This window comes from Triticum dicoccoides, chromosome 4A, assembly GCF_002162155.2.
Source record: "Triticum dicoccoides isolate Atlit2015 ecotype Zavitan chromosome 4A, WEW_v2.0, whole genome shotgun sequence".
Taxonomy (NCBI): domain Eukaryota; kingdom Viridiplantae; phylum Streptophyta; class Magnoliopsida; order Poales; family Poaceae; genus Triticum; species Triticum dicoccoides.
In genome coordinates, this window is record NC_041386.1 from 68,810,593 (window position 1) to 68,837,178 (window position 26,586).

The window sequence follows — 26,586 nt, forward strand, 5'->3', positions numbered from 1 at the left end:
AACAAGACCCAAGAGACTTGGACCCTACGTCAAGAAACAAAGGAGGAGGCCACGAGGTAGGGGGCGCGCCTACCCCCCCCCCCCAGGCGCGCCCTCCACCCTCGTGGGCCCCCTGTTGCTCCACCGACGTACTCCTTCCTCCTATATATACCTACATACCCCCAAATGATCAGATACGGAGCCAAAACCCTAATTCCACCGCCGCAACTTTCTGTATCCACGAGATCCCATCTTGGGGCCTGTTCCGGAGCTCCGCCGGAGGGGGCATCAATCACGGAGGGCTTCTACATCATCACCATAGCCCCTCCGATGAAGTGTGAGTAGTTTACCTCAGACCTACGGGTCCATAGTTATTAGCTAGATGGCTTCTTCTCTCTTTTTGGATCTCAATACAATGTTCTCCCCCTCTCTTGTGGAGATCTATTCGATGTAATCTTCTTTTTGCGGTGTGTTTGTTGAGATCGATGAATTGTGGGTTTATGATCAAGTCTATCTATGAACAATATTTGAATCTTCTCTGAATTCTTTTATGTATGATTGGTTATCTTTGCAAGTCTCTTTGAATTATCAGTTTGGTTTGGCCTACTAGATTGATCTTTCTTGCAATGGGAGAAGTGCTTAGCTTTGGGTTCAATCTTGCGGTGTCCTTTACTAGTGACAGTAGGGGCGGCAAGGCACGTATTGTATTGTTGCCATCGAGGATAACAAGATGGGGTTTTCATCATATTGCATGAGTTTATCCCTCTACATCATGTCATCTTGCTTAAGGCGTTACTCTGTTTTCATGAACTTAATACTCTAGATGCATGCTGGATAGCGATCGATGAGTGGAGTAATAGTAGTAGATGCAGGTAGGAGTCGGTCTACTTGTCTCGGATATGATGCCTATCTACATGATCATACCTAGATAGTCTCATAACTATGCTCAATTCTGTCAATTGCTCAACAGTAATTTGTTCACCCACCGTAGAATACCTATGCTCTTGAGAGAAGCCACTAGTGAAACCTATGGCTCCCGGGTCTATCTTCATCATATTAATATTCCAATACTTAGTAATTTCCTTTGATTTTTACTTTGCTTTTATTTTACTTTGCATCTTTATCATAAAACACCAAAAATATTATCTTATCATATCTATCATATCGCACTCTCGTAAGTGGCCATGTAGGGATTGACAACCCCTTATCGCGTTGGCTGTGAGGATTTATTTGTTTTGTGCAGGTGCGAGGAACTCGCGCGTAGCCTCCTACTGGATTGATACCTTGGTTCTCAAAAACTGAGGGAAATACTTACGCTACTTTGCTGCATCATCCTTTCCTCTTCGGGGAAAACCAATGCAGTGCTCAAGCGGAAGCAAGAAGGATTTCTGGCGTCGTTGCCGGGGAGTCTATGCAAATGTCAATATACCAAGTACCCATCACAATCCTTATCTCCCGCATTACATTATTTGCCATTTGCCTCTTGTTTTCCTCTCCCCCACTTCACCCTTGACGTTTTATTCGCCCTCTCTCTCTCTCTATCCTCCCTCTCTTTCTCTATGTGCCTCTTTTTGCCCACTTGCTTTTTGTTTTCTTGTGTGTTGGATTGCTTGCTTGTCACGATGGCTCAAGATAATACTAAATTGTGTGACTTTACCAATACCAACAACAATGATTTTATTAGCACTCCGATTGCTTCTCTTACCGATGCTGAATCTTGTGAAATTAATATTGCTTTGCTAAATCTTGTCATGAAAGATCCGTTTTCCGACCTTCCTAGTGAAGATGCCGCTACCCATCTAAATAGCTTCGTTGATTTGTGTGATATGCAAAATAAGAAAGATGTGGATAACGATATTGTTAAATTGAAGCTATTTTCTTTTTCGCTTAGAGATCGTGCTAAAGCTTGGTTTTTGTCTTTGCCTAAAAATAGTATTGATTCATGGAATAAGTGCAAAGATGCTTTTATCTCTAAATATTTTCCTCCTGCTAAGATCATCTCCCTTAGAAACGATATTATGAATTTTAAGCAACTTGATCATGAACATGTTGCACAAGCTTGGGAGAGGATGAAATTAATGATACGTAATTGCCCTACTCATGGTTTGAATTTGTGGATGATTATACAAAAATTTTATGCCGGATTGAATTTTGCTTCTAGAAATCTTTTAGATTCGGCCGCGGGAGGCACTTTTATGGAAATCACTTTAGGAGAAGCTACTAAACTCCTACATAATATTATGGTTAATTATTATCAATGGCATACTGAAAGATCTACTAATAAGAAGGTGCATGCGATAGAAGAAATTAATGTTTTGAGTGGAAAGATGGATGAACTTATGAAATTATTTGCTACTAAAAGTGTTTCTTCTCATCCTAATGATATGCCCTTGTCTACTTTAATTGAGAATAATAATGAATCTATGGATGTGAATTTTGTTGGTAGGAACAATTTTGCTAACAACGCGTATAGAGGAAATTTTAATACTAGGCCTTATCCTAGTAATCCCTCTAATAATTATGGTAATTCCTACAACAATTCTTATGGAAATTATAACAAGATGCCCTCTGATTTTGAATCTAATATTAAAGAATTTATTACTTCGCAAAAGAATTTCAATGCTTTGATTGAAGAAAATTTGCTTAAGATTGATGAGTTGGCTAGGAACGTTGATAGAATTTCTCTTGATGTTGATTCTTTGAAACTTAGATCTATTCCACCTAAGCATGATATCAATGAGTCTCTCAAATCCATGAGAATTTCCATTGATGAGTGCAAAGAAAGAACCGCTAGGATGCGTGCTAAGAAAGATGCCTTTATAAGAGTGTGTTCTAGTTCCTGTGAAAATAAAGATGAAGATCTAAAAGTTATTGATGTGTCCCCTATTAAATCTTTGTTTTGCAATATGAATCTTAATAATGATGGGACTGAATATGATCCACCTTTACCTAGAAGATGCTCCAAGAATTCAGAGTTTTTAGATCTTGATGCTAAAATTGATAAAAGTGGGATCGAAGAAATTAAAACCCTAGATGTTGCTAAACCCACTATTTTGGATTTCAAGGAATTTAATTATGAAAATTTCTCTTTGATTGATTGTATTTCCTTGTTGCAATCCGTGCTAAATTCTCCTCACTCTTATAGTCAAAATAAAGCGTTCACTAAACATATCGTTGATGCCTTGATGCAATCTTATGAAGAAAAACTTGAATTGGAAGTTTCTATCCCTAGAAAACTTTATGATGAGTGGGAACCAACTATTAAAATTAAGATTAAAGAACATGAGTTCTATGCTTTATGTGATTTGGGTGCTAGTGTTTCCACGATTCCAAAGACTTTGTGTGATTTGTTAGGTCTCCGTGATTTTGATGATTGCTCTCTAAACTTGCACCTTGTGGATTCCACTATTAAGAAACCTACGGGAAGAATTAATGATGTTCTTATTGTTGCAAATAGGAATTATGTGCCCGTAGATTTTAATGTTCTTGACATAGATTGCAATCCTTCATGTCCTATTATTCTTGGTAGACCTTTCCTTAGAACGATTGGTGCAATTATTGATATGAAGGAAGGAAATATTAGATTCCAATTTCCGTTAAGGAAAGGCATAGAACACTTTCCTAGAAATAAAATTAAATTAGCTTATGAATCTATTATGAGAGCCACTTATGGATTACCTACCAAAGATGGCAATACCTAGATCTATCCTTGCTTTTTATGCCTAGCTAGGGGCGTTAAACGATAGCGCTTGTTGGGAGGCAACCCAATTTTGTTTTTATTCCTTGCTTTTTGCTCCTGTTTAGTAATAAATAATCTACCTAGCCTCTGTTTTTTTGTGTTTTTTGTGTTTAATTAGTGTTTGTGCCAAGTAGAACCATTGGGAAGACTTGGGGAAAGTCTTGATATCTTGCTGTAAAAACCAGAAACTTTAGCGCTCACGAGAACTGCTGCCATTTTTATTTGGAAAGTGATATTTAGTTAATTATTTTTGAAGATGATTAATAGATAAATTCCTCATTTCCAGATATTTATTTTAGAATTTTTGGGGTTCCAGATCTTGCGCTAGCTACAGATTACTACAGACTGTTCTGTTTTTGACAGATTCTGTTTTTCGTGTGTTGTTCGCTTATTTTGATGAATCTATGGCTAGTAAAATAGTTTATAAACCATAGAGAAGTTGTAATACAGTAGGTTTAACACCAATATAAATAAATAATGAGTTAATTACAGTACCTTGAAGAGGTCTTTTGTTTTCTTTCGCTAACGGAGCTCACGAGATTTTCTACTTTAAGTTTTGTGTTGTGAAGTTTTCAAGTTTTGGGTAAAGATTTGATAGATTATGGAACAAGGAGTGGCAAGAACCTAAGCTTGGGTATGCCCATTGCACCCCCAAGATAATCTAAGGACACCTAAAATCCAAAGCTTGGGGATGCCCCGGAAGGCATCCCCTCTTTTCGTCTACTTCTATCGGTAACTTTACTTGGAGCTATATTTTTATTCACCAAATGGTATGTGTTTTGCTTGGAGCGTCTTGTATGATTTGAGTCTTTGCTTTTTAGTTTACCACAATCATCCTTGCTGTACACACCTTTTGAGAGAGCCATACATGATTTGAAATTTTTTAGAATACTCTATGTGCTTCGCTTATATGATTTGAGTTATATACTTTTGCTCTAGTACTTCACTTATATCTTTTAGAGCACGGTGGTGGATTTGTTTTATAGAAACTATTGATCTCTCATGATTCACTTAGATTATTTTGAGAGTCTTAAATAGCATGGTAATTTGCTTAAATAATCTAATATGCTTGGTATTCAAGAATAGTAAAAAAACTTTCTTATGAGTGTGTTAAATGCTATGAGAAGTTTGATGCTTGATAATTGTTTTGAGATATGAAGATGGTGATATTAAAGTTATGCTAGTTGATTAGTTGTGAATTTGAGAAATACTTGTGTTAAGGTTTGTGATTCCCGTAGCATGCACGTATGGTGAACCGTTATGTGATGAAGTCGGAGCATGATTTATTTTTTGATTGTCTTCCTTATGAGTGGCGGTCGGGGACGAGCGATGGTCTTTTCCTACCAATCTATCCCCCTAGGATCATGCGCGTAATACTTTGCTTTGATAACTTGTAGATTTTTGCAATAAGTATATGAGTTCTTTATGACTAATGTTGAGTCCATGGATTATACGCACTTTTCTTCCTTCCACCATTGCTAGCCTCTCTAATACCGCGCACCTTTCGCTGGTATCATACACCCACCATATACCTTCCTCAAAACAGCCACCATACCTACCTATTATGGCATTTCCATAGCCATTCTGAGATATATTGCCATGCAACTTTCCACCATTCCGTTTATTATGACACACTCCATCATTGTCATATTGCTTAGCATGATCATGTAGTTGACATCGTATTTGTGGCGAAGCCACCATTCATAATTCTTTCATACATGTCACTCTTGATTCATTGCATATCCTGGTACACTGCCGGAGGCATTCATATAGAGTCATATTTTGTTCTAAGTATCGAGTTGTAATTGTTGAGTTGTAAGAAAATAAAAGTGTGATGATCATCATTACTAGAGCATTGTCCCGGTGAGGAAAGGATGATGGAGACTATGATTCCCCCACAAGTCGGGATGAGACTCGGGACGAAAAAAAGAGGCCATAAAAATAGAAAAGGCCCAAATAAAAAAAGAGAGAAAAAGAGAGAAGGGACAATGTTACTATCCTTTTACCACACTTGTGCTTCAAAGTAGCACCATGATATTCATGATAGAAAGTCTCCTATGTTATCACTTTCATATACTAGTGGGAATTTTTCATTATAGAACTTGGCTTGTATATTCCAATGATGGGCTTCCTCAAAATGCCCTAGGTCTTCATGAGCAAGCAAGTTGGATGCACACCCACTTAGTTTCTTTTGTTGAGCTTTCATATACTTATAGCTCTAGTGCATCCGTTGCATGGCAATCCCTACTCACTCACATTGATATCTATTGATGGGCATCTCCATAGCCTGTTGTTACGCCTAGTTGATGTGATACTATCTTCTCCCTTTTTGTCTTCTCCACAACCACCATTCTATTCCACTTATAGTGCTATATCCATGGCTCACGCTCATGTATTGTGTGAAGATTGAAAAAGTTTGAGAATGTCAAAAGTATGAAACAATTGCTTGGCTTGTCATCGGGGTTGTGCATGATTTAAATACTTTGTGTGATGAAGATAGAGCATAGCCAAACTATATGATTTTGTAGGGATAACTTTCTTAGGCCATGTTATTTTGAGAAGACATGATTGCTTTGTTAGTATGCTTGAAGTATTATTATTTTTATGTCAATATTAAACTTTTATCTTGAATCTTTCGGATCTAAATATTCATACCACAATTAAGAAGAATTACGTTAAAATTATGCCGAGTAGCACTCCGCATCAAAAATTCTGTTTTTATCATTTACCTACTCGAGGACGAGCAGGAATTAAGCTTGGGGATGCTTGATACGTCTCCAACGTATCTATAAATTTTTGATTGCTCCATGCTATATTATCTACTGTTTTGGACATTATTGGGCCTTATTATCCACTTTTATATTATTTTTGGGACTAACCTATTAACCGGAGGCTCAGCCCAGAATTGTTGTTTTTTTTGCCTATTTTAGGGTTTCGAAGAAAAGGATTATCAAACGGAGTCCAAACGGGATGAAACCTTCGGGAACGTGATTTTCTCAAAGAACAAGACCCAAGAGACTTGGACCCTACGTCAAGAAACAAAGGAGGAGGCCGCGAGGTAGGGGGCGCACCTACCCCCCCCCCCAGGCGCGCCCTCCACTCTTGTGGGCCCCTTGTTGCTCCACCGATGTACTCCTTCCTCCTATATATACCTCGTATGCCCAAACGATCAGATATGGAGCCAAAACCCTAATTCCATCACCGCAACTTTCTGTATCCACGAGATCCCATCTTGGGGCCTATTCCGGAGCTCCGCTAAAGGGGGCATCGATCACGGAGGGCTTCTACATCATCACCATAGCCCCTCCGATGAAGTGTGAGTAGTTTACCTCAGACCTACGGGTCCATAGTCATTAGCTAGATGGATTCTTCTCTCTTTTTGGATCTCAATACAATGTTCTCCCCCTCTCTTGTGGAGATCTATTCGATGTAATCTTCTTTTTGCGGTGTGTTTGTTGAGACCGATGAATTGTGGGTTTATGATCAAGTCTATCTATGAACAATATTTGAATCTTCTCTGAATTCTTTTATGAATGATTGGTTATCTTTGCAAGTCTCTTCGAATTATCATTTTGGTTTGGCCTACTAGATTGACCTTTCTTGCAATGGGAGAAGTGCTTAGCTTTGGGTCCAATCTTGCGGTGTCCTTTCCCAGTGAAAGTAGGGGCAGCAAGGCACATATTGTATTGTTGCCATCGAGAATAACAAGATGGGGTTTTCATCATATTGCATGAGTTTATCCCTCTACATCATGTCATCTTTCTTAAGGCGTTACTCTACTTTCATGAACTTAATACTCTAGATGCATGCTGGATAGCGGTCGATGAGTGGAGTAATAGTAGTAGATGCAGGCAGGAGTCGGTCTACTTGTCTCGGACGTGATGCCTATATACATGATCATACCTAGATATTCTCATAACTATGCTCAATTATGTCAATTGCTCAACAATAATTTGTTCACCCATCGTGGAATACCTATGCTCTTGAGAGAAGCCACTAGTGAAACCTATGGCCCCCGGGTCTATCTTCATCATATTAATCTTCCAATACTTAGTAATTTCCTTTGCTTTTTACTTTGCTTTTATTTTACTTTGCATCTTTATCATAAAAGTACCAAAAATATTATCTTATCATATCTATCATATCTCACTATCATAAGTGGCCGTGTAGGGATTGACAACCCCTCATCGCGTTGGTTGCGAGAATTTATTTGTTTTGTGCAGGTGCGAGGAACTCGCGCGTAGCCTCCTACTGGATTGATACATTGGTTCTCAAAAACTGAGGGAAATACTTACGCTACTTTGTTGCATCATCCCTTCCTCTTCGGGGAAAACCAACGCAATGCTCAAGAGGTAGCAGGCAGATACTCTAGGTCTTCAACAAAGAACTCCTTTGGATATTCAGTGTCCTGGGGCAGTGGCTTCATCATGCTCAGCATTTGGCTTATGTTGGGCTCAGGCTTCTGGAAGATGCTCTCCAAAGCATTATGGTGCAGATGACAACCTGGTTCATAGTGTTCACCAGGAGTGGGCAGGGCAGTAAGCTCAATTATATCTTGGGCTTTGGCTTCATGGTGTACATCGCCTGTCATCCACTCAAGGACCCAAGTCTTCGGATCCCTATAGTAGCCGCGAATGTGGAGAGTCGCATAGAATTGCAGCAGAAGCTCTTCATTCCAATGCTCTTTATCAGTCACAAACTATAGAAGGCCAGCATCTCTGAAGCAGTCAAGGGCTTCTTCCAGGCAGGGCAGGCCAGCAATGGCTTCGTAGTCTAGACACATATGGGGAAAATGCGCCCCTGATTGTATAGTATGCAGGAATTGTAACTGCACTGCTGATAACTCCAGAACCTATCAGATGATATTTTTGGCTTGGAATATGGGTTCTTGGTGCTATCAAAGAAGGTGTTGTGTGCTATGAAGCCATTCACACTAAACGATCCTGGTGAAGTTGCAGTACCTGGAAACCTTGGCAGCCTTGGCTTTGGCTTCTGGACCTGAGGCCTGTGCTCCACATGATAGTCAAATTGAGGTCCGAGAGCAGGAGGAGGAACTAGAATAGGCCAACGAACCATGATAGGTTGGCTGCGATCGAATGCCAGCTCAATTGTATGAGGCCTTGGAGGTGGTACAGGAGCGTCGGCATTGACATGGGCTTGAAGTTGCACAATGGTTTCAGGTGCGACATTGACTTCAGGGGTAGTATTGGCTTCAGGCACCGTATTCACTTCAAGCGCCACATGAGCTTCAGCCATGACAATGTCATTGGCTTCAGTGTTGTTGTTTGTGGCCGCCTTATTATTTTCAACCTCCACTTGAGTAACTGGAGGGTCTGGCACAAACTCGTTCTCCTCAAGAACAGTTTCTTGGTTGGTAGGGGGTGTGGCAACTCGCTCTTCTTCTTGACGGGGTTCTGGTGGTTCTTGTTGATCATCGGCTGATGCAGCCGAAATCTCTTCAGCAGCTTTTGCTTCGGACTCAGAGGCATGCACAGTTGGAGTGGCGTTAGGAAACACTTGTTGTGCCACTGAGTTATGTTGCTCTTCTCCTTCTCGAATGCTCGATAGAGTGACTTGTGGCCTTGGTCCTTTGTGAAGCCTGCGGAGTGCGGGCGACGCCTTTGGAGAGGGAGTTGGCTGGACCACAAAGTCATCATCTTCAAGCACCGGAGTGGTGGCTTGAGGTGGGGGAGTACTTGGGGATTCTTGACGGGGGGATTCTTGAGGGCGATCAGCCCATGAATCATCCTGAGCAATCGGCGTCAGAGGACGACCAATGCTGATGAGTTCACTGTTCGTGAGAACAGGCGATGGTACCATTTGGTGCTCAATCTGAGGAAGGACTTCATCATCTTCTACATTGTCGTGATGACCAATGTCTTCAGCTTCAGGAGCTGGAATGTCTTCAGCTTCAGGAGCCTCTGTGGAAGCAGGCTCATGAACTATTAACTGACGCTCTCGGTGTTCGGACGCAGGACGAGCAACTGAGATTGGCTCGACGACAAGGGGCTTTGTGGGAGCAGCCTGATCTTTCTTCATTGTCTTCCTCTTCTTGGTCGGTGGAGCATCATCAGTGATGTTCTTGGTCTTGCGCTTTCTAGCTTCGGCCTCAACTGCCCTTCTCTTCTTCAGTTCGGAAGCAGTTGTGGCGACCTTAGGCTTCGAGCATGTCATGTTGGCAGGGAAGACAATGCTTGGTGCTTCCTGCCTTAATGCTTCAGCTTGGGCCACAACAGGCTTCTTCTTCTTTTTGGCAGTCATTCTGGGGTCGATGCCAGGGCGCCCTAGAGCCTTGCGCTTTTCTGCTTCATTGTGAGCTTGAACACTTTTCTCAGCAAAATACTTCATTCTGTCTCTTGAACCTTTTGCTTCCTGGCGTTTCTGGTGAAACTGCTCCTTGAGCTCATGTAGTGTTTGCATGAAGCTTTGAACATCCGCCACGCTGAGGTTTGCCATGTTCCTCTTGAACCGAGCTTTCTCATAATCAATCTTGTTCTTCAGTTCAACAATCTTCTGAGCCAGAGCCAGCTCAGTAGCAATGGCACTGTGGAAAGAGACACTGATGCCAATTGGAAGCTCAAGATCATCGAGGTTGATGTTGGGATTCTCAAACCATTCATCAATAAAATTGTTCAAGATGTCCATGTCAAAAAGGGGTAGATCATTGAAGATCTCCACCTCTTCCTTGCTCTTTATCAACAGCTCAAGAGCATCATCGCCAAGATCGTCGTCACTTGACAGATCAATGGCTTTGTTTTCGTTCCTCAAAACGACAGTTGGGTCAGTGCTTGACCAGAAATCTAGATGGGCTTCTTCTTTTGCTTCTTTTGTGGCTTAGGTGGTGCAGGCGCTTCATCTGAATCAACGTCGTCTGCAGAGTGCTCCACGGCTGCCCCCTGAATAGCAATGTGAGTGAGGACACTGTCGAGGTTGTAGTAAGGCCTGATGATATTGGGTTCGGCATCACGAGTGCCATCAGCCCGAGGAGCAGATGGACCAGGGTTGAAGTCGAGTCCAAGGTCCTTCTTGTTCTTCTTAGCAGACTCTTTGGCAAACTGGAAGTTGCGCTTGAAGAGATTGTGGTCCTCGGACAATACAAGGATAGAAACCTTGAGCTATGGCTTCATACTTGGACTTGGGCTGAGGACCTTTGTATACAATATCTCCACAGGGGCCCTTGATGGCATTCCTTTCAGCATATTCGGCAGTGATAAATTTGTACTTGAACCATTCCTCTACCCAATATCTTTGAATCCATTGGATTCGGTTCTTGCGTTCCCCATAGGTCTCTTCAGGATCTGACTTGTATAGTTCATAGAGATCTGGTGGCAGGTCATTGGATGTGTTCCCACGGCGCTGTCTGCCGCCCTTTCTTGCTGACTTTTCTGTCGCCATGAAATTCAGACTGAATGGCTTCAGAACTTGCAAAGGCTTTCGTCTGTTGGTCAGACAGGAACTGGCTTCGGGAGAATTGATGTGACACTGTAAGAACTCTGCAAATGAATGCAAACTATGAGAACCAAGGGATTTTCCCACGGACCTGTGACAGCATTAGAGATGCGAGGGAAGGGGAAGAGGTCAATTGCATTCTCAGAAGATTTTGAAGATAAATCAGTTTGAAGACATTGACCTCATAGCGCGAAGACATTCACTTACATGATGAGAGTTGGTTCCAGATTTGTACGAATCCAAGAATAAGTACAAGTGAGGAATCTAACTACTTTGTGAAGCATAAGTGAATATACTAGGCATGATATGAGATGCGAAACAGGATAGATCCAATTTTGTAGGTACAGAAACCACTTGTGGTTGAAACGGATGAATCTATCGGATCAGAAGGATAGTAAAAAGGAGGTTTTATTTACCACATGAAGAACTGCTAAACGGAGTAGAGAGGAAGCCGAGCAGTTCGATCTTCCGTGCCCTAACTTGGCGACGGAAGACATCTACGGCGACGGCGGAGGAGACGAGGTCCACGGCCGGCGTGAGGACGGCGTCGGTGAGGTCGCGGCAGCTAAGTGCTTCGTCGCTGGCGTCGTCGAGAGCTAGCGGTGGCGCTAGGGTTTGTGGAGAGGTGGAAGAAAAGATAACGACCACTGTGTGGTGTATATTTATAGGGACAGGGACGGCACAGCGATATTACGCAGGTGCCCCTGGCGGTTCACATCTGAGGGACACATGGCATGCATGCAACACCTTGGAAGTTGTTCCATGTTCCCACGCACGCCTGTATTGTCGGGTGGTCGTTCCCGCTTCTCCGGTTTTCAGGCAAAAGAGATATAGCATTAAAATAGATTCAATTTTGTTTCTGTGTCTTCTGCTGACAAGGACTCAGAGAAGACAATCGACAGATTCAATAGAATGCATATGATTTGGACAGATAGAATCTGAGGTAGAAGCATAGAGGGTGTTAGGGTCCGATCACATTCACTTAGGTCAAAAAGTTTGAACATGAAGACATAGCTATAAGTGAATGTTGTAGAGGACAGAACACTAATATAAGTATACACCAATATGATACCAAATCAACATTGTGAAGATAAACATGAAGTCGAATCAATGTTGAAGACAAACCAAATGTGAAGACTATGCAAATGAGACGTCAAATGAAAAACACTTCAAACAAGAGTTTGGTGGTGACGTTACCCACCGTATAGGAAGTATTAGACCCAGACACGGTGCACAATTATCATGGTGCTCCAAAGTCAATTTCTGTGTTAATGTATTCACACTTAGAGTGTATGTCTTCATTGTTTGAAGATATACATTACTTCATGTGTTGCACATCTAAGTCATCACATGCATAAGCGTTAGGATGTGTGTCCAATTACAGGACATTTGAGGATTCTAAGATATTTAGCTCACACCGCAACTTGCAAAACCTTTTCTCATCCAAGGGCTTTGTGAAGATATCTGTCACTTGCTCTTCAGTGTTGATGTGAATGATATCAATATCTTCCTTCATGACATGATCTCTGAGAAAGTGATGACGGATCTGAATGTGCTTTGTCTTCGAATGCTGAACTGGGTTGTTGGCAATCTTGATGGCGCTTTCATTATCGCAATAGAGTGGCACATGCTTCAGATGGATGCCATAGTCCTTGAGAGTTTGCTTCATCCATATAAGCTGAGCGCAGCAAGATCCAGTAGCAATGTATTCAGATTCAGCAATGGAGAGAGATACACAGTTCTGCTTCTTTGAAGACCAACAGACAAGAGATCGTCCAAGAAAGTGACATGTGCCTGATGTAGACTTGCGATCAACCTTGTCACCAGCATAATCAACATCTGAGAATCCAACTAGATCAAACTCTGAGCCCTTTGGATACCATAATCCTAGTGTTGGGTGTAAGCCAAATATCGAAGAATTCGCTTCACAGCTAAGTGATGCGACTCCTTTGGTGCCGCTTGGAATCGGGCACACATGCAAACGCTAAGCATGATATCTGGCCTAGATGCACATAAATAGAGTAAAGAACCAATCATGGAGCGGTATACCTTTTGATCGAACTCTTTACCATTGTCATCAGGGCCCATATGGCTTTTGGTTGGCATTGGCGTTATGTATCCCTTGCAGTCTTGCATTCCAAACTTCTTCAGGCAGTCTTTGAGGTATTTCTCTTGAGATATGAAGATGTTGTTGCTTTGCTGACGAATTTGAAGACCAAGAAAAAACTTCGGCTCACCCATCATGGACATTTGATATTGTTCTTGCGTCATGTGTCCAAACTCATCACTGTATCTTTTGTCAGTGCAGCCGAAGATAATGTCATCCACATAGATCTGGCACACAAACAGTTCATCGTCATATGTCTTCGTGATGAGAGTGGGATCCAGTGAACCAGGTTTGAAGCATTTGCTCTTCAGGAAATCTTTGAGTGTGTCATATCAAGCACAAGGGGCTTGTTTGAGGCCACACAGTGCCTTGTTGAGCTTGTAAACCATGTCAGGATGTTTTGGATCTTCAAAGCCAGGTGGTTGTGCAACATACACTTCTTCTTCAATCTTGCCATTGAGAAAAGTACTCTTCACATCCATTTGATACAGGAGGATGTTGTGATGATTGGCATAGGCTAGCAGAATGCGAATGGCTTCAAGCCTAGCCACCGGAGCGAATGTTTCATCGAAGTCAATTCCTTCAACTTGAGTATAGACTTGAGCAATGAGACGAGCTTTGCTTCTGACAACTTGACCATGCTCATCTTGTTTGTTGCGATAGATCCATTTTGTGCCTATGATATTGTGCTTGCGAGGATCAGAATGCTTGAACAATTCCCACATATTGTTCAGTTCGAACTATTGAAGCTCTTCTTGCATAGCTTGAATCCACCCAGGTTCCATGAATGCTTCAGCAACTTTCTTGGGTTCAGATATAGAGACAAATGCAAAGTGCCCACAGAAATTTGCCAGTTGCATTGCTCTTAAGCGAGTAAGGGGACCAGGTGCATTGATACTATCAATTATCTTCTCAATTTGTACTTCATTCGCAACACGAGGATGAACTGGACGAAGACTTTGCTCTTGTTGATCATTGTCTTCATCTTCAGTATTGTCTTCAGGCTGAGCAGAGTCTTCAGGTTGATTTGGTGCAGAAATGATAAGTTCCTCTTCAGCCTGTGCCTCTGAAGGTATGATTTCTCCAGTACCCATAAGCTTGATGGATTCACTAGGTGGGACTTCATCTAGCACATTTGGCAGGTGCTCTCTTTGCGAGCCGTTAGTCTCATCGAACCGCACATCCACAGTTTCAACCACTTTATAGTGAAAGAGGTTGAAGACTATGTAGGAGTGTGAATCCTTCCCGTAACCAAGCATAAAACCTTCATGTGCTTTCGGTGCAAATTTTGAAGTGTGATGTGGATCCTTGATCCAGCACCTTGCACCAAATACTCTAAAGTAGCTTGCGTTTGGCTTCTTACCAGTCAGTAGTTCATATGATGTCTTCTTTAGAAGCTTGTGAAGATAAACATGGTTGATGACATGGCATGAAGTATCAATAGCTTCAGGCCAGAACTTCCTTGGAGTCTTGTACTCATCAAGCATCGTCCGAGGCATCTCAATAAGTGTTTTGTTCTTGCGCTCCACGATGCCATTCTGCTGAGGTGTGTATGGAGTTGAGAATTCATGAGTGATGCCCAATGTATCAAGATAAGTGTCGAGGCCGGTGTTCTTGAACTCTGTGCCGTTGTCACTTCTTATGTGCTTGATCTTGATGCCATAGTTTGTCATGGCATGATTGGCGAATCGTCTGAAGACATCCTGCACTTCAGTCTTGTAGAGAATTATATGCACCCAGGTATATCTAGAGTAATCATCAACAATAATGAAGCCATAGATACAAGCAGTAGTAGTAAGAGTGGAGTAATGAGTAGGGCCGAATAGGTCCATGTGAAGCAGCTCGAAGGGACATGATGTAGTCATGATTATCTTCGAAGGATGCTTGGCCCTAGTCATCTTCCCGGCTTCGCAGGCACCGCACAGATGATCCTTTTGAACTTGACACCCTCGATGCCTACGACATGCTTCTTCTTCGCGAGAGTGTACAAGTTCCTCATGCTAGCATGCCCTAGCCTTCGACGCCAGAGCCAGCACTCTGAAGCTTTTGCTAGAAGACATACAGCCAACTGTGGTCCTGCTGAGAAATCTACCATGTACAGATCACCTTTTCGGTACCCTTTAAAGACTAGAGACTTGTCAGATTCCATTAGAACAAGGCAACGATACTTTCCAAATATCACAATCATGTTCAAGTCACAAAGCATTGAGACAGACATTAAGTTGAAACCAAGGGATTCAACAAGTATCACTTTATCCATGTGCTAATCCTTTGAGATTGGATTCAACAAGCATCACTTTATCCATGTGCTAATTCTTTGAGATTGCAACTCTACCTAGACCCAATACCTTGCTTTTACCAGTGTCAGCAAATGTGATATGACTCTTGTCAGATGGACGTAAGGTTGAGTCCATGAGAAGACTTTGATCGCCAGTCATGTGGTTAGTGCATCCACTATCAATAATCCATTCTGAAGTAGCTGGTGTCATACCCTACAGTGCAGTTAGGGGGATAGGCTTCACGAAGAGTATTGTGAAGCATAAAAATTTGACGAGCAAGTGGATTATGCAAGCTCAGATCCAGGTTAGGACTGATAGGATGCATGGCAAGCGACTCAGGAACGAAATACATAATAAGACCATTTGGGCATTTTATCTTGCGCCCCACAAGATGTTTTAGGTCCCCAGCAATAGCATCTGACGCCTTTGATTTCCAGCTGGAGACCTTTCCCTGCAAAAGAGAGTTAAGTTTTCTTAACCACCCACATCTTCAGGGGTGGCTTCAAAGCAATGAGTCTAAGTGCAGCATCCGAGAACTTTGGCTTTGGGGCCCTAGCAAATAGTCTTGCAGGAGGTGAATAATACTCATAAGAATAAGCAGAGTAGTTCTTGGTATTATGAACATGGCGGTTTGATGAAATACGCTCATATTCATAGGCCTGAGTATGGTTTCCCTGCAAAACATTTGTGTTAGGGCAACTCTGGTGTGTCCTCTGTCTGTATGAAGCATTTGGACCATGTGAAGCCTTTGGTCTGGGGTTTGTCTTCTTCCCAGGTGGTGTCATGATCACATTCACCTGAAGATTTTCAAGACAACTCTTGGGCACCCAGATCTTCTTCAAAGGTGGTCCATTCCTGCAGTTAGTACCAATATATCTGGCAAACACTTCACCATTCTGATTCTTAAACAGTTTATAATTTGCATCAAAGGATTCATCGATGATAATCGGATTAGCACAAGTGAAGCCAGATAAGGTAGATGGATCCACTGAAGGTCCCTTTACAGCAACCCATGTGGTTTTGGGGTACTGCTCAGGCTTCCAGTAAGAACCATCAACATTCTTTTTCCTCTCGAACCCAACACCCTCTTTCCTAGGGTTTCGGTTCAGAATCTGTTTCTTGAGGACATCACATAGTGTCTGATGCCCTTTGAGACTCTTGTATATTCCTGTCTCAAGCAATGTCTTAACCTGGCGTTCTCATCAGCAATAGTAGTGGTATCCTCAGCAGAGGGGTTAGTTACCACATCAGCAGTTGAAGATATTGCAATAGCAATAGTAGTAGAACATCCAGCAACAGAAATAGCGTTATCTTGCTCAAGGCATTTTAGACATGGTGGTTCAAATCTTTCCTGAGGGGGACTGATCTGTTGAGCGCGAAGTGACTCATTCTCTTTTTTAAGATCTTCATGAGCCGCTCTCAAGTTCTCAAGTTCTTGCTTTCTTTCAAGATAATCGTAGGAGATCTTTTCATGAGTAGTTGAGAGCGTTTCATGATGACTTTCAAGCTCTTCGTACTTAACATGAAGATTTTTAATGTCTTCAATTAAGGACTGAGTTCGAGTCATTTCCGAGTCCAACAGGTCATGCTTTTGTCTAACAATTTTTTAATATGTTCCATAGCAGTCCGTTGCTGTGTTGCAATTTTAGCAAGTGTTTTGTAGCTAGGTTTAGATTTACATTCAGAGTCATCTTCACTGGATGTTTGATAGTGAGCATCGCATGAGTTTACCTTGGCACCACGTGCCATGAAGCAGTGGGTGGGTGCAGAGTCATCTTCGTTAGCATCAGCGTTGGTGAAGAGGCCATCGTCTTCAGTGTTGAAGATGGACTTGGCGACGCACGCTGAAGCTAAAGCCAGGCTTGCTACGCCTGAATCAGATTCCTCTTCAGACTCCATCTCCACCTTCTTAGATGCAGGCTCCTCTGAATCCATTTCCTTGCCAACAAATGCACGACCCTTACTAGATGAGCTCTTCTTGTGTGATGAAGACTTTGACGAAGACTTAGAAGAAGACTATGAGGATTTATTCTTTTTCTTGTCATCAAAATCATATTCCTTGCTCTTCTTCTTGTTATTGTTCTCATTATCCCATTGAGGACATTCAGAGATGTAGTGACCAGGTTTCTTGCACTTGTGACACGTTCTCTTCTTGTAGTCACGGGAGGAAGCTTCATCATTTCTTGAGCTGGATCTTGAAGACTGTCTGGAGCCTTTCTTCCTAGGGAACCTTTGGAACTTCTTCATGAGCATAGCAAGCTCCTTTCCAATGTCTTCAGGATCCTCAGAACTGCAGTCAGATTCTTCTTCAGACGAGGAAACAACATTTGCCTTCAAGGCGCGAGCTCGGCCATAGTTGGGGCCATAGATGTCTCGTTTCTCAGATAGCTGGAATTCATATGTGTTGAGCCTCTCAAGTATGTCAGACGGATCGAGCGTCTTGAAGTCAGGGCATTCTTGAATCATCAGGGCCAAGGTGTCAAATGAGCTGCCGAATGATCTCAAGAGTGTCTTGATGATTCCATGCTTGGTGATTTCAGTGGCGCCGAGTGCATGAAGCTCATTTGTGGCGCCGAGTGCATGGAGCTCATTTGTGATATCAGTGAGGCGATCAAACGTCAGCTGAACATTCTCATTCTCATTTCTCTTGAAGCGGTTAAAGAGATTGCGAAGAACACTGATCCTTGAGTCTCTCTGGGTTGAGATGCCTTCATTGACCTTGGAGAGCCAGTCCCAGACTAGCTTTGTAGTTTCCAGAGCACTCACACGGCCATACTGTCCTTTGATTACATGACCACATATAATGTTCTTGGCAGTAGAATCCAGTTGAATAAACTTCTTGACATCAGCTACGGTGGCGCCTTCACCAGCCTTGGGAACGCCATTCTTGACGACATACTAGAGGTCCACATCAATGGCTTCAAGATGCATGCGCATCTTATTCTTCCAATAAAGGTAATCAGTGCCATTGAAGACGGTGCACGCAACGGAGACTTTGATTATCCCTGCAGTCGACATAGCTAAAACTCCAGGTGGTTAAATCGAATCACACAGAACAAATGAGCACCTTGCTCTGATACCAGTTGAAAGTGCTAGTTATCGATTAGAGGGGGGTGAATAGTTGATTTTAATGGAAGTCTTCAAAACACGGGGGCTTCGAAGACAAATAGTAGAAATGAACCTATTCATATGCAGCGGAAGGTAGACTACACTAGACAGACCATAGTCAAGTAAGCAATAAAGTGAAAGCACGAAGACTATCAGCAACTAGGTAGTATGGATTAAGATGGAAGGAAGTATGAAACCAATCCACAACAGTCTTCACATAGTGAAGTCAATCATATCATGCAAGCAGGCAATGATTTCATAAAGACAAACTGTAAGTAAAGAGAGAGGTAAGGATAGAACCAGTTGCTTGGTGAGAACAGGTATTTATTGGACCAGTTCCAGTTGATGTGACAACTGTACGTCTGGTTAGGGAGGCTGAGATTCAACTCAGAAGACCATGTCTTCACCTTATTCCCCTTGAGCTAAGGACACACAGTCCTCGTCCAATCACTCTGGTAAGTTTTCAAGGTAGACTTACAAACCTTCACAGACTTTGTTTACCGGTGATCCACAATGACTCTTGAGTGCTCAGAACGCGACGCCTCACCGGCTGGAGGATTCACAGTCCTCAAGTGTAACAAGTCTTCAGATCACGCAGACAGAAAGACTTCAGTGATGCCTAACACTCTTTGGCTCTGGGTGTTTAGGGCTTTGTCCTTGCAAGGATTTCTCTCTCAAAGGCTTCGAGGTGGATTGCTCTCAAACGACAAAAGCCGTGCACTAACTATGAGCAGCCACCAATTTATGGTGTAGGGGGTGGGCTATTTATAGCCACGAAACAACCCGACCTGATTTGTCCCAAATAACCCTGGGTCACTAAGAAACTTACACGTGTCTAACAGTCAGATTTCGAACACACACGGCAGCTTGACTTGGGCTACAAGTAAAGCTGACTTATCCAGCTCTGGATAAGATTTGCTCTCATTGTCTTCGCTTGAAGACATAGGATTTGGTTGAGCATCACTTCAGTCACTTTGATTTTGTTTATTTAGACTCCACTTAACAGTATGGTGGTTTCTATGACTCAACAAAGAAGAAAAGGAAACTACGAAACTTCAGTCACTCTGACTGCCGCAGAGGCCTCAGCGCCCCCTACTACTCCCACCGCTGTCCAGGCCCTGCGGCGACGGCAGGCTCACACCGTAGCCGAACCAGTGAACCCTCATACTCCTCTACATGTGGGCATGCACTACCGTGTCTTCCCCGGCTCCGCGTTGTCCCCTTCCTAGGCCTCGCCGTCGTCCACCGCCTTGGTGCTCTCGGCGCGGCGTGGTCAATGTTGTCAACGACCGACTTTCATCAGAAGAGTACTATACGTGAAGAGGCTGACAGCTGGGTCCACGGTCATAGGAAGGAAGTGCCTCCTTATTACGCGAAAAATAATGATTCCTCCACCTGAGAGCAGGGACCCACTGGACGGGTCACCGTATTTCGTGAAAAAAATGATTCGCCCCGCTGACTGCTGGGACCCACCAGCTACATCTTCGCACGCAAGGAAGTGCCTGACTGTCGGGACCCACCTGATCGAAGCATCCGTAGCATTGTCATTCTGATCGCGAACGTGTACGTACATACTGGTCGATGTAGAGGCACGCACGTGTCATAGTAGAGGCACGCACGTGTCGTAGTAGAGGCGCACACGTAGCATGTACACGTACGTACAGCGGTCAGAGTGCAAGAAAGAAAATACGGCCACATACGTACATACGGGCGGGGTCTCGAACGCTTACTCGCGCATACGTACGGCCAGGGCTCGTGTACATGGTTGGATCAGAACAAAGAAGTTGCGTCGTCGTCGTGTTCATGGGAAGGCAACGGAATGCGTCGTGTTCATCGGGAGGCAATGAAACGCGTGCTGTTCATCGGGAGCCAACCGGCTTAGACGGAACATCGATAGAAACGAGGCCTGGCGTATCGCAGAATGGAGGAAACGGCCTTGTATTGACCGGCCACGGTCAAAACGGGGTTATGTTCATCCAGCCCTCCACGAGGTCCTGTTCATCCAGCCCTCCACGGGGTCATGTTCATCCATCGGCTCGATCGATCGGGGTACTGTTCATTCAGCGGCAACGGCCTCTACTACAACGGGCTCCTGTTCATCCAACCCCTCACCGGGAACTGTTCATGCAATCCCCCCTAAACAACGCTCAATGTTCATCCAGAAACAGCATCGGCCGGCTTCAGTTAGCAACAGTAGCGAAGGAATCGCTCGGGTTCAGTTAACAACAAGGGATCGATCGATCGCTCGGGTTGAGTAACGTGTAGCCTGCAGGGCAGTCGCTCGGGTTTAGTTAGAACCCAACGCCTCGCTCGGGTTCAGTTATAGCCCAACGCCTCGCACACACGTGCGTACGTACACGACCATCCACTGTAACCGAGAACTCCCCAATATTTTTCTCACCCTCGCTTCTACCACGGTTTTTCCGTGATGGACGGTCAAAAGAATGTCATGCAGCTGCGTCTCCGACCCGTCCAGGACGAAAAGCTTATTTTCTGTCATGATTTTTTGTCATACAAGTAGGACCCCACCACATCTATGATGATACCGGGTTTTATCATAATTATCGTCATAGAAGTGTCGTAAGTATGACAAGAAAAATTTCGTTCGGCCTAAAATGTCTCAGATGTGTCTTTTTTTGTAGTGACGGTTAGCTAATTATAGTTCCGGTCGAAGTGAAGATACCCCGAACAAACCCCTCAAAAGAATTGTTTTCCATACTAACAAGTAACAATAAATTTCAGCATACTATATAAATGTTTCCTTATTAATTTCCACTTACCAAAATCGCTTCACTCCCTGGCAACAGCGCCAGAAAATAGTATTGATGACCCACAAGAATAAGGGATCAATTGTAACTTTTTTTGATAAGTAAGAGTGTCGAACCTAATAAGGAGCAGAAAGAAATTACAAGTGGCTTTCAGCAAGGTAATGTCTGCAAGTGCTGAAATTGTAAATAACAGGGTAGTTTGATAGTAAGATTTTTTGTAATGAGCAAGTAATGATAATAATAACAAAACTGCAGCAATGTAGCTCAATCCTTTTAAGGAAAATGACAGCTCAAAACGGTCTCTTATAATAAGCAGAGCATTCTTGATGGTACACGAGAATTCCATCTCATCACTTTTATCATGTTGATTCGATTTATATCCGCTACTTTGATAATTTGATATGTAGGTGGACATATGCTTAGGTGTTGTTTTTACTTGAACAAACATCATACTTATGATTAACCCTCGCAAGCATCCGCAACTATGAGAAAAGTATTACGGATAAATCCTAACCATAGCGTTACACTTTGGATCCAATCGGTCACTTACAAAATAACGCATAAATTAGGGTATAAGCTTCTGTCACTCTCGCAATCCATTATCGAATAACTACTCCATAATGCATTTTTTATACCCAAATATGATGAAGTGTCATGTAGTCGATGTTCACATGACATCATTAAAGGAATCACGACATACATACTATTAAAATATCGAACACATATCAAATTCACATGATGACTTGCAACTCAAGATCATAGGGATATTAAATAGCATAATAAATCTGAACATATAATCTTTCACCAAATAAACCATATATTAATCAACTACGAGATGTAATCAACACTATATCTCCCACAAGCACCAATCTATAGTTCCGATAACAAAATTGAACGCAAAAGATGAACTAAAATTTGAGATGAGATGATATTGTTGAAAATGTTGATGGAGATTACCTTCCCCAAAATAAGAGAGTTGTTGGTGATGATGACGACGATGATTTCCCCTTTTGAAAGGGATGTTCCCCGACAAAATCACTCTGCCGGAAGGCAAAAATGATCCTACCCAACTTCCGCTTCAAGACGGCTATGCTTCGTCCCGAAAGTCCTCACCTTCTTTTTTCTAAGTCAAAATGACACATATACTAAAAGATGAGCATCATGGATGGGCTTGGAAGAGCACAACCCATCAGAGCGCGCCTGGACTCCCTGACGCGCTCAGGTGGGTTGTGCCCATCTGATTATTGACTCTTATATTTCTTATATATTTCAAGAAAATTTTAGTAAAGTTTCAGTTTGTTTGAAATTGTGCAGAATAGATAGCCTAACGCAGTTTTTTCATGTCCAGATTTCCAGCTGTCGAAATTCTTTCTCTTTATGTATATCTTTCATATTATGAGAGAAATATTAGAATTACTCAAAAAATTAGTATGCATAAAACATCATAAATAACAATAAGAAAACATGATGCAAAATGAACGTATTAGACCTCCACCTATGCGAACCTTGGCAGGTCCTCCGTCATTGAGCCATCATGACGTCAGACGGCGACCTCACCTACACAAGTCCATTTCCAAGCAACAAACATAAATCCATACTAGGATAGGGCCTCACTACCACCGCTGTCGCACAAAGTTAAGGATTTCGCCCGAAAAACATAGGGGAAAGAGAAGTGAGAAGATCAGTCAATATCAAGGAAGGGAACCACGCCCTCGAGCATCGCTGTCGGCACGGGTGGTCATTGTCGGCTAGGGATTTCATCCGAACTTAGATCCTTGGCACAAGCAGCATCTCAAGCACGGCCCAACCAGGCTGGAAGGAGGAGAGGCGTCAGATCACGCGCACCAACCGCCGCAAAAGCCGCCGCCGGCCGCCAAGGACCACCGGATCCCAACGCCGGCACGGCCAAGACGCCAGATCCACCACCCGCATAGCTGCTAGCTGGCCGTGCCAATGGAGCCGCCGCTCTAGATTCGGAAGCCACCAACGGCAAGGAAGGGAAGAAGAGGCGGGGTGAGGAGCTACGAAGCACCGATACGTCAGAATTCTCTGTATCGCCGTACAGGACGTCGTCGATACGCCGATACGCCAGATATGGCTTAGATACGGGTATCCCAGAAGTATCCCATTTTTTGATTTAAAAAATAAAGAAAAAATGCCAATACGGCCGGGACACGCGCGCGACACGCCTGGGACACAAGCGAGGCGACCGAGCGCAGCCGCGAGCGAGCCCAATAGCCCACGACCACACCAGGGATCAATAGCCACCGTCGCCACCTCCGCCGCCTGTAGTGGCTCGCCGCCGCCGACCCAACTGCCTGGAGTCGCCTCCAGGCCTCGAGTCTTCTGCTATTCTCCGCCGCCACCGCAAGGTGAACTATTTGCCCGAGCCCTGATGCGTACTGATGTGTAGTTGATCCGTTGGTGTATGATTGGCTGCTGGGCTGCCGCTGGCTTCTGTTGATGTAGTATCATTGATCCGTTGATGTAGGTAATAGTAGTACTCTCTCATAGTCATAAGTGTGTTGTACCTGTACTTCGATCTGTTGGTGCTTACTAATGTAGTAATGTTGGTTGGATAAAATCATAAAATTGCTTGCTACAAAACTAGAAATTTATATATGCTTGCCGTATCGCCGTATTGCTGCTTTAGAAATTGACGTATCTTGTATCGCCGTACCCGTATCACGGTATCTGTGCTTCATAGGTGAGGAGGGGGCTTGGGAGGATGAAGGGGCAGCTAGGGTTGGGAGAAGTGTTCCTGCTTTATTGTTATAATGTTTTTACATTGTTTTATCATATTGTTTATCCATTTTCCAAGTGATTTTTAAATGGATGTGTTTGAACGGAAGTTCTTACACACTATTTGCCAAGAGAAAAATAATAGTGCGTAACCTACATGCATTGAGACGTGACAATTCAACCTCAAATAGCATGCAGGGAGTGCCGTTTTGGCTCTGGGGAGCATGGAGCTAATGCTCCTGGATGAATAGTAAATTTAAAATACATAGGAAATAAAATGTAAGGAAAAAACGAACTTAACTATAAAATTTGTTAATTGACAGATAGCATTTTGGTGCAACAATGACATTAAAATTTTTTCATATGTTTTTTGACATTTGCAAAAAACATTTTGTGCGCCAAGGAGCATATACTACCTAGAAAGACGAGTTCACCCTGTTTCTCCTGGCGGTATGTGTAGAGTTTTTCCTCTTCTTTGAAAAACGATCACAATACATAGATAAAACAGATAACATGAGTGTTCTGATGCATTCACCTATACAAATGTACTAGCTTAAGTATAACTAACACTCGATCAGACAATTCAAATTAACCGGAGGGAGCACCATCTTTTTCAACGATTTCAAATTCAAACGAGGATAAGTGGGTTAGGTTGGCTACCATAGATTTTAGGAGAGAATGTGTGGTGCTTTTTTATATCCGAACATTTTCTTTCCCAATACTCGATCTGACCTAAGGTGGAGCACGGAAAAGCAAATTGGGCACCTTACCAGAATTTCACTGCAGACCCTGGGTGGGCGAAAGATGGACAATTTTTTGGCCCAACTCCTCAAGTATATTTGTAGGAGAAAGAATATTGTCCTGTTTGGTAACCTGCAACATATACACAAAAGATTCATTCAGAAACTACAAAAAAAAATACTTCCAGAACATAATAATTAAATCCAACAATCAGACTTATAAGTGCTCCAATATTTAGACCGCTAAAGAACCTTGGTGGAATTGAACCACCTTTCATCCAGGATCTGAACATCAGTATCCACAGAGAATCTCTCCAGGCAGAGATAAGATCCACAACAGCACACCATCACAAACAGAAATTTCTATGAAACATTTACTGTCCATAATAGTATCCATTCACATACGAATTGAAATGGTAGACTATCACACAAACATTATAGATCAAAAATTAACACAAATAGATATAACATATTATATTTGTTAACACAGCGAGTATTAAAATGAAGTGCATATGATAAATAATTTCCAATATTTACTCACGTTAAAAACTTGTGAAATTAGGAAGTTCATAAATTCTATATTACAAAAGCTAAATTTGAATGGATTGAAGTACACAATCCTATTCACCGCAACAGATCTAACGCCCGAACAAAGAAACTATAAATTGATAATGTTTGCTCAACTTCAAAATTTACCTGAAATTAGGAACGAGTCTAAAACAATAAGTACTCCAAAATAGAATGAAACAATTTAATAGTTGCCATACGCTAAACTGTCCAAATCAACTATCATCTAATAAATAAAACCAACAGCTGTGCCATAATTTGTGAAACAAGGTCCACAAAATAAAAAATAAAAAATTATGTACAAACCAATGAACCAAATCGATGTAATGTTTAAGCTACAACAGTAGCATAACTGTTCAAATTGCGACTTAATGAATGATTTTCCAGATTAGTAGGTACATCTGACTTAATAAATGATTTTCCAGATTAGTAGGTACATCTGACTTAATAAATGATTTTCCAGATTAGTAGGTACTTCTGACGATCCTGCCGGTGGAAATTCACGGTCACAGATTTGTCCAGAATCAAATAGCTCTTCACGTCTCTTCAGCCATCGAAGCTCCAACGAAAGAAACATCCATTCGACGGTGCAGCGATAATTGTACTGTAAGCTTCATTTGGGTAATACACGGACCACTTACAGCTGTTCAAGCTACATAAATTATTTCTAACATAAGACATCTTACATTATGAAGCAGCTGACCACAAGAAATAGGGTCTAAAATGTTCTTACAGGATAATATGATCCTTCCATACAGAGAAATACTTAAATTTAGTTCAGAATATCATACAAATAAACACAATTTTGAGTGAAGAACATATGTGCAAGATTTGATTATGCTGGACTGCATGTAGTTGTCGAGTACAGATTTGTGATGATGTTGTACAATTTCTCTATATTAATGCAAGTAACTTCTGAATGAATTCAAGATAATTTTTGAATGAAATAGGTACTTTGTCAAAGCTTATGTACGGTTCAGCGGTATGTAAATTATCAATTGTACCTTTGGTCTTTCGAGGGTAGCTCCATGAACGATTTGCGACGGTAGAACGTTGTGCCATGTAGTCGGATCGGACGAGGGGTGCGGACAAAGGAGCACACCAGCAC

General features: G+C 42.4%; 1 long non-coding RNA gene across 1 annotated transcript; it reads right to left on the reverse strand.

Moving 5' to 3' along the window:
* Positions 1-22,934: 22,934 nt before the first annotated feature.
* LOC119285030 lies at positions 22,935-26,361 on the reverse strand. Its single transcript, XR_005139315.1, has 2 exons — positions 24,942-26,361; positions 22,935-23,960 (listed from the first exon to the last, which is right to left on the reverse strand). It is a non-coding gene; the product is annotated as an uncharacterized LOC119285030 (long non-coding RNA).
* Between the last annotated feature and the right edge of the window lie 225 nt (positions 26,362-26,586).